At 42.5% G+C, this 7,006-nt stretch overlaps 2 pseudogenes; one reads left to right on the forward strand and one right to left on the reverse strand.

Annotated features, from left to right (window-relative positions):
• Positions 1-3,304: 3,304 nt before the first annotated feature.
• On the reverse strand, positions 3,305-4,655 carry LOC100953175 (annotated as a pseudogene).
• Positions 4,654-5,238, forward strand: LOC100953487 (annotated as a pseudogene).
• The last annotated feature ends 1,768 nt before the right edge of the window (positions 5,239-7,006 follow it).

A 7,006-nucleotide genomic window follows, 5' to 3' on the forward strand; every position in this document is an offset into this window, starting at 1 on the left:
ATGGAATATCATGCAGCCTTAAAGAAAGATGGAGACTTTACCTCTTTCATGTTTACATGGGTGGAGCTGGAACATATTCTTCTGAGCAAAGTATCTCAAGAATGGAAGAAAAAGTATCCAATGTACTCAGCACTACTATGAAACCAATTTATAGCTTTTTTATGAAAGTCATAACCCAATTATAGACCAAGAAGAAGGGGAATGGGGAGAGGGAAGGGAGGGGAGGTGGGAGGATGGGTGGAGGGAGAGTAATTTGTGGGACCACACCTATGGTGCATGTCACAAGGGTACATGTGAAATTTACTAGGTATAGAATATAAATGTCTTAACACAATAACTATGAAAATGCCATGAAGGCTATGTTGACCAGTTTGATGAAAACATTTCAAATTGTATATGAAACCAGCACATTGTACCTCATAATTGCATTAATGTACGCAGCTATGATTTAAGAAAATAAAAAATGAATGTATGGTTTTCTTCTGCATCCAGGCCTGGTACTAGTACTGACTTTCAAATGGTAAGCAATAACCACCACAGGATATTCTAAAATTATCGTAACCAAGAGAGGAAATGATCTGAAAAGCCTTATGTGCAAACTTTCTTTTTTTCTGAGACAACCCCCAACTGTATAAAACCTGTCAGATATATCCAGTTCTCCTGGCTGTAATAACTTCCCCCAAATGATCAGGGATTCCTGAGAGAGACACTGCCACCACCTAGTTCAAACCCACCATCTATGTCTCCCGCACCTTCCTCCATGCCTTCAGAAAACCCCAAGAATGAGTTTATTCCCAGAATTTCTCCTGTTCCTATTGGGACCTCCAGAAAGCAACTATATCCTTTGTATCCCTTGGTTGAGACATGCATTCACTCCATTGTCTCTGGCAGATTTAAAACAAATGAAGATTGACTTAGTAAAATGATCCAATGACCTTGATAGGTACACAGATGTTCTCCGAGGGTTAGCACAAAGCTTTGACCTCTTTTGGAGAGATGTAGTGCTACTACTAGATCAAACTTCAACTGTTAAAGAAAAAAATGAAGTCTTAGATGAGGCTAGGAAGTGATGTGACTTGTGGTTCATGTCCAATACTGATAGCAGTATGTCTTCTGAGGAAAGGGATAAATACCCCATGGGAAGACAGGCAGTTCCCTTTGAGGATCCCAAATGGGACCCTGAGAAACAAGGTGACTGGTGGTGTAAACATTTTCTAACATGTATCCTGGAAAGTTTACGTTGATCCAAGAAAAAGCCTATGAATTATTCCAAGTTGTCTACTATTTACCAGGAGCAAAATGAGAGTTTCTCAGCCTTTCTTGAGCAGCTTAGGGAGGTAATGAGAAAACACACTCAGTTGACACCTGACTCTGTAGAAGGCCAAATTATTTTAAAAGATAAATTTTTCATTCAGGCAGCCCAGACATTAGAAGAAAACTTCAAAAATTGGCTTTAGACCCCAGTCATAACCTGGAGAATCTTCTGAAAATGGCCACAGCCATCTTTTATAATCAAGATCAGGAGAATGAGGAGGAAAAAAGAGAAGGGATAGAAAAAGAATGGCACTCCAACAAATTGGCACCATTCAGAGGCAGAGGGAAGCCAGAGGAGCTAAGAACAAGTGCTTCCAATAAGGTCAGACTGGCCATTTCAAGAGAGATTCCCCACCCCCACCCTGCAGCACCACCTGCTGGGCAAGCCACCTGACCCTTGTCCAGAATACAAAGGTGACCACTGGAGGGCAACCTGTCCTCAGAGGCAAAGGCCTCCTGGGACAGTGATCCCATCAGAGCCCAAACTGCCCGGGGCAGATTCTCACCGCTCCAGCTTGTGTTATCATGCCTCAAGAGCCCCAGCCCCGGGTCTGCCTCATAGTGGAGGGCCAGGAGACAGACTTTCTTCTGGACACTAGAGCAATCTTTTCCATACTTCTCTCTAACCCTGGTCTTCTATCCCCCAATTCTGGAACTATACAGGGGGTGTCTGGAAAGCTGGTTACTAAATTCTTCTTTCAGCCTTTAAGCTGCAACTGGGGTGACTGGCTCTTCTCTCATTCCTTCCTAATCATGCCTGAAAGTCCTGCTCCCCTTTTGGGAGGGGACATACTAACTAAAGCAGGAACAACCATTTATATGAATATGGGAGAAAAACCTATACTGTGACTTACTTTATTAGAGACACTAATTAACCCAGAAGTGTGGGCTACCTAGGGACAGGTGGGAAGCGCAATATATGTCCAAATGAAATTAAACAATCCTACTGTCTATCCCAATCAAAAACAATGCCCTTTAAAAGCAGAAGGTAAGAATGGGAAATACCCATTATACAGAATCTAAAGTGACAGAAATTAATACCTTGCAATAGTCCATGTAACACTCCTATTCTAGGAGTGCCAAAGCCAAATGGAACTTAGAGACTAGTACAAGACCTCTGCATTAAAAATGAAGTAGTCATTCCCCTCCATCCTATAGTTCCCAATCCATATACGTTATTATCTCAAATCCCTGAAAAGACTGCCTATTTCACAGTCCTCGACTTAAAAGATGCCTTTTTCTGCATTCCTCTTCATGAGAAATCCCAATACGTTTTTGCTTTTGAAGACCACTCTGACTCTAACACCCAGCTCACATGGACTGTGTTACCTCAGGGATTTAGGGACAGCCCTCATTTGTTTGGACAAGACTTAGCCCAAGACTTGAGTCTTTTCTCATATCCTACAGTGACTCTTGTTCAGTATGTAGATGACATTCTTTTGGGAGCACCAGATGCAGAGGAATGCCACAAAGCTACCCAAGTTTTATTAAACTTTCTAGCTGATTGTGGGTATAAAGTTTCCAAGGCTAAAGCCCAATTATATGTGCCTGAAGTGCACTATTTGGGTCTCCAACTTTCACAGGGGAAGAGAGCTTTGGGCAAAGAAAAAATAGAAACAATACTGGCTCACCCTAAACCTCAAACTCTCAGAGAGGTTCAAGGCTTCTTAGGAATTACAGGCTTTGACAGACTCTGGATTCCTGGATATCGTGAAATAGCTAAACCACTCTATTCTTTAACTTAAAATGCTGAACAAGAGTGCCCGGTCACTCTAGAATGGGAACCAGAAGCAGATAAGGCATTCCAACAGTTGAAAAATGCTCTTTTACAGGCTTTTGCTTTGAGTCTTCTTACTGGACGACAATTTAATCTGTATATTACAGAGTGGACTGGAATTGCCCTAGGAGTTTTTTTTTTTTTTTAAGTATAATTTCCATTTTATTTTTTCCCAAAAGATAGTTTTTCTTCGGTCCTCAAGAACTCAGCTCCTTATTTGGGTTTTGATGGAGGTCATGGGGCAGCACCCACAGGTCTAATTCTCGGTGGAGGTGTTCGGTCCTCGTGGGCTTCCAGAGAACGGTTTCTGACTACCTTGCTGTGAGCAGTACAACTCACACAGTAATGAGCTTCACATAGAGCTTGGGAAGCACATAGGTGTTGAAGATACTCGCTTCAGAAATGTCCCTCACAGCTGTGGCCTCCACTATGTTCTGAATGACGAACTTCTTTATAACTTTGTCTTGGGCACGCGTCAAGTGCAGTTCGTGCAGCAAATAGGTTGCACATGGCCATGGCCCTTTTTGGCATGACCGTTGTTTCTTCTTTTCTTGCCATCTTTGAAGCAATGACACAAAAGACCTGCCCTAGGAGTTTTGACTCAACACCAGGGTCCAGTTTTACAACCTGTAGCTTATCTTAGCAAAGAAATTGACAGAAGGGATGGCCACACTGTCTACGGGCTGTAGAAGCTGTAGCCCTCTTAACCCCAAAAGCAACTAAACTAACTTTGGGAAAAGACTTCATTATTTACACTTCTCATGAAAACTTTACAGCAGTCTTTTCATTTTGGCACTGAAAATACCTATCAAATAGCTAAAGTTATTTTTAATGGGAAAAATTTATTTAAAACTAAAAAACAGGTAACAAGGACTTATGAGGTATGTTCGAGAAACAATCCTTCAAATCACCATCTAGCACCCCCAGATATAAAAAAAAAAACAAGGCAAATACCCAGGTGAAGTTTGGTAAATAGATTTCACTCATCTCCCTAAGGTACATGGTATACAACATTTATTGGTATTTGTGAATACTTTTAGTGATTGGGTCAAAGCATTCCCTTGCAGGACAGAAAAGGCCCAGGAAGTTGTACAGGCTTTAGTACATGAGATTATGCCCAGGTATAGACTTCCTCAGAGTTTGCCAAGTGATAATGGGCCTGCCTTCAAAGAAGCTGTCACACAAGGAATATCTAAAGCCCTGGGCATAAAATATCATCTACATTGTTCTTGGAGGCCCCAATCCTCTGGGAAAGTATAAAAAATGAATGACAAAATCAAAGGACAGTTACAAAAACTAACTCAAGAGATTCATCTCCCTGGGACTAAATTACTTTCCATTGTTCTCCTTAGAATAAGAGATTTACCTCAGAAACTCGGTTATAGCCCATTTGAATTATTCTATGGAAGACTCTTTTTAACTAATGATTTATTATTAAATCAAGAAACTATATAATTAGTAAAACATATTACTTCTTTAGCTAAATTTCAACAAATACTTAAAAACCTCCAAACTACATCTCCACATTCAACACTAAAAGAGCTTTTCTCTGGGGGTAGCTCATGGCCGAGTCTTGCATAGGTCTGTGTTGACCGGCTGGGTTGGTAGCAGGGTGTCCTAACTCTGCTGCAGCCATAGGGCTGGTCCATGCAGGCAGCAGGACGTTCAGAGGAGTCCCACACCTGTTCTGCAAGGCTTACCATGGGGGCCACTTAACTATCTGCCTTGTCCTGAGTGGCCGCACCAACTGGCCCTTCTACCCGCATTGTAACTGCTCACAATAAGTGACCCAGTGTCCCAAGTGTCCCATGGCCGTTTTGTAGAGCCACTGGGTTTCTATGATCCATTGCCTAACATCCATGGAGAAAAATTCGTTGCCCTCAACCTGCACAGGATCTGGTATTAGATTGGCTATGGAGCCCATCTGGCTAAGCCTATGGAAAAGGTTCTGTGTCTTTCTGGTTTTTTTCCCTTTGCATCCTATGATTATCACAAATGCTGAGAGACTGTGAAGGCAACAGGCACGTGAAGTACTCTTAGCTTCTCAGAAAACAGACACAGAGGCATCAGCAAGAGAAGCAAGCTGACTTCAATGAGCATAGCAGTGGGAATAAGGTCAAAGTTTTCGTAAAACACTTGTGCAGAGTTTTTAAAATTGTTCTATTTTGAGGTCAATAAATGGAGTTCTTTGAGTCAAAAAAAAAAAAGAGCTTTTCTCTCCTGGAGATTTAATTATGATCAAAACTCTTCCTTCCAATTTGCCTTCCAATTCCTGACTTCAAGTTGGGAGGGTCCTTTTTCTGTTATCTTGTCTTCTTTGACAGCTGTTAAAGTTATGAGAATAGATTCCTGGATACATCATTCACAAGTAAAATCCTGGAACCCACCATGTCCTACAGAAGCAGACCATGAAGAGAATCAACCACAGTCCTACACTTGTGAGCCTAAAGAAAATTTAAAGTTATTATTTAGAAGACAAGGAAAGTGTTAATATAGTTTTCTTTTAATATCACTGACTTTGTTATTTGCAACCTGACACCACTGACACTGTGATTAACCCCTTCTTCTCCCTGTTTTACCCTTGCCTTTTAATGTGCTAATCAGATTTGTGTCTTCCAGAAATGATGTCCTCAAGCCACGCACAATAAAGATGATTCCAGTCCAAGACCTGATTCTATTGCAGACCCCTGGATAGCTCTCCCTCCAGAGAAACCCTAACTGTCCCCTTCTATCATCATCTGATTCAACAGGAAGCAATTAGATGAGTCTTCAGCCTTTTTCCTCTAATAGCAGTTCGAGTTCTACTGGGAGAGGGAGAATTGATTCTGGGTGGGTGGTGCCCCAGCCAGCTTCCCAGAGCTAACTGGAGGACCTGCCTTCTCTGCCCCAGAGTATTGGAGGGGGCAGCCAGTAGCAGGAGGCTCCAGTGGGCACAGGGGCAGACAACTGTGTTGGGGGAGGGGACACCTCCAGGTTGCCAGCTCAGGAAGTGCTGTGGAGTCTCTGCCCCCAGCCTCTGTCCCCCTCCCCTTGCACTTGGCTGAACGGGGAAACTCCCATTTCCTAGGCCTGGTCAATTTCATGTAGGTTACCTAGGCCTGGTCAATTTCATGTAAGTTTTCCAGGCCTGGGTAGGAAAGGGATTGTATTCATTCATTTGTTGGGCTATACACACCCCTAGACAAAGGACCCAGAGATGAGATTTTCTGACCTGAGTTTTTCCCTTTGCCAGAAGCGCTGGTGCTCTCTTTGTATTTTTTTTTAATTAAATCATAGCTGTGTACATTAATGCAATCATGGGGTAAACTGTGCTGGTTTTATATACAATTTGAAATGTTTTCATCAAACTGGTTAACATAGCCTTCACGTCATTTTCTTAGTTATTGTGTTAAGACATTTATATTCTACACCTAGTAAATTTCACATGTACCCTTGTGACATGCACCATAGGCGTGGTCCCACCAACTACTCTCCCTCCACCCATCCTCCCACCTCCCCTCCCCTCCCTCTCCCCATTCCCCTTCTTCTTGGGCTATAATTGGGTTATAGCTTACCTAAGAAAACTATAAATTGGCTTCATAGTAGTGGTGAGTACATTGGATACTTTTTCTTTCATTCTTGAGATACTTTGCTCAGAAGAATATGTTCCAGCTCCATCCATGTAAACATGTAAGAGGTAAAGTTGGTGAGCAGAGCCTGTGGCTCAAAGGAGTAGAGCACCAGCCCCATATACTGGAGGTGGTGGGTTCAAACCCAGCCCCCACAAAAAAAAATCAGGGTTGAGAGATACTTTGAAACTTGTGCATTAGGCTCAGGGCCTGTAGCTCAGTGAGTAGGGCACCAGGCACATACACTGAGGCTGGCAGGTTCGATCCCGGCCCCAGCCCGCTAAACAACAATGACAACTACAATCAA

Source organism: Otolemur garnettii, unplaced genomic scaffold (assembly GCF_000181295.1).
Source record: "Otolemur garnettii isolate 467f Iridium unplaced genomic scaffold, OtoGar3 scaffold00109, whole genome shotgun sequence".
NCBI lineage: Eukaryota > Metazoa > Chordata > Mammalia > Primates > Galagidae > Otolemur > Otolemur garnettii.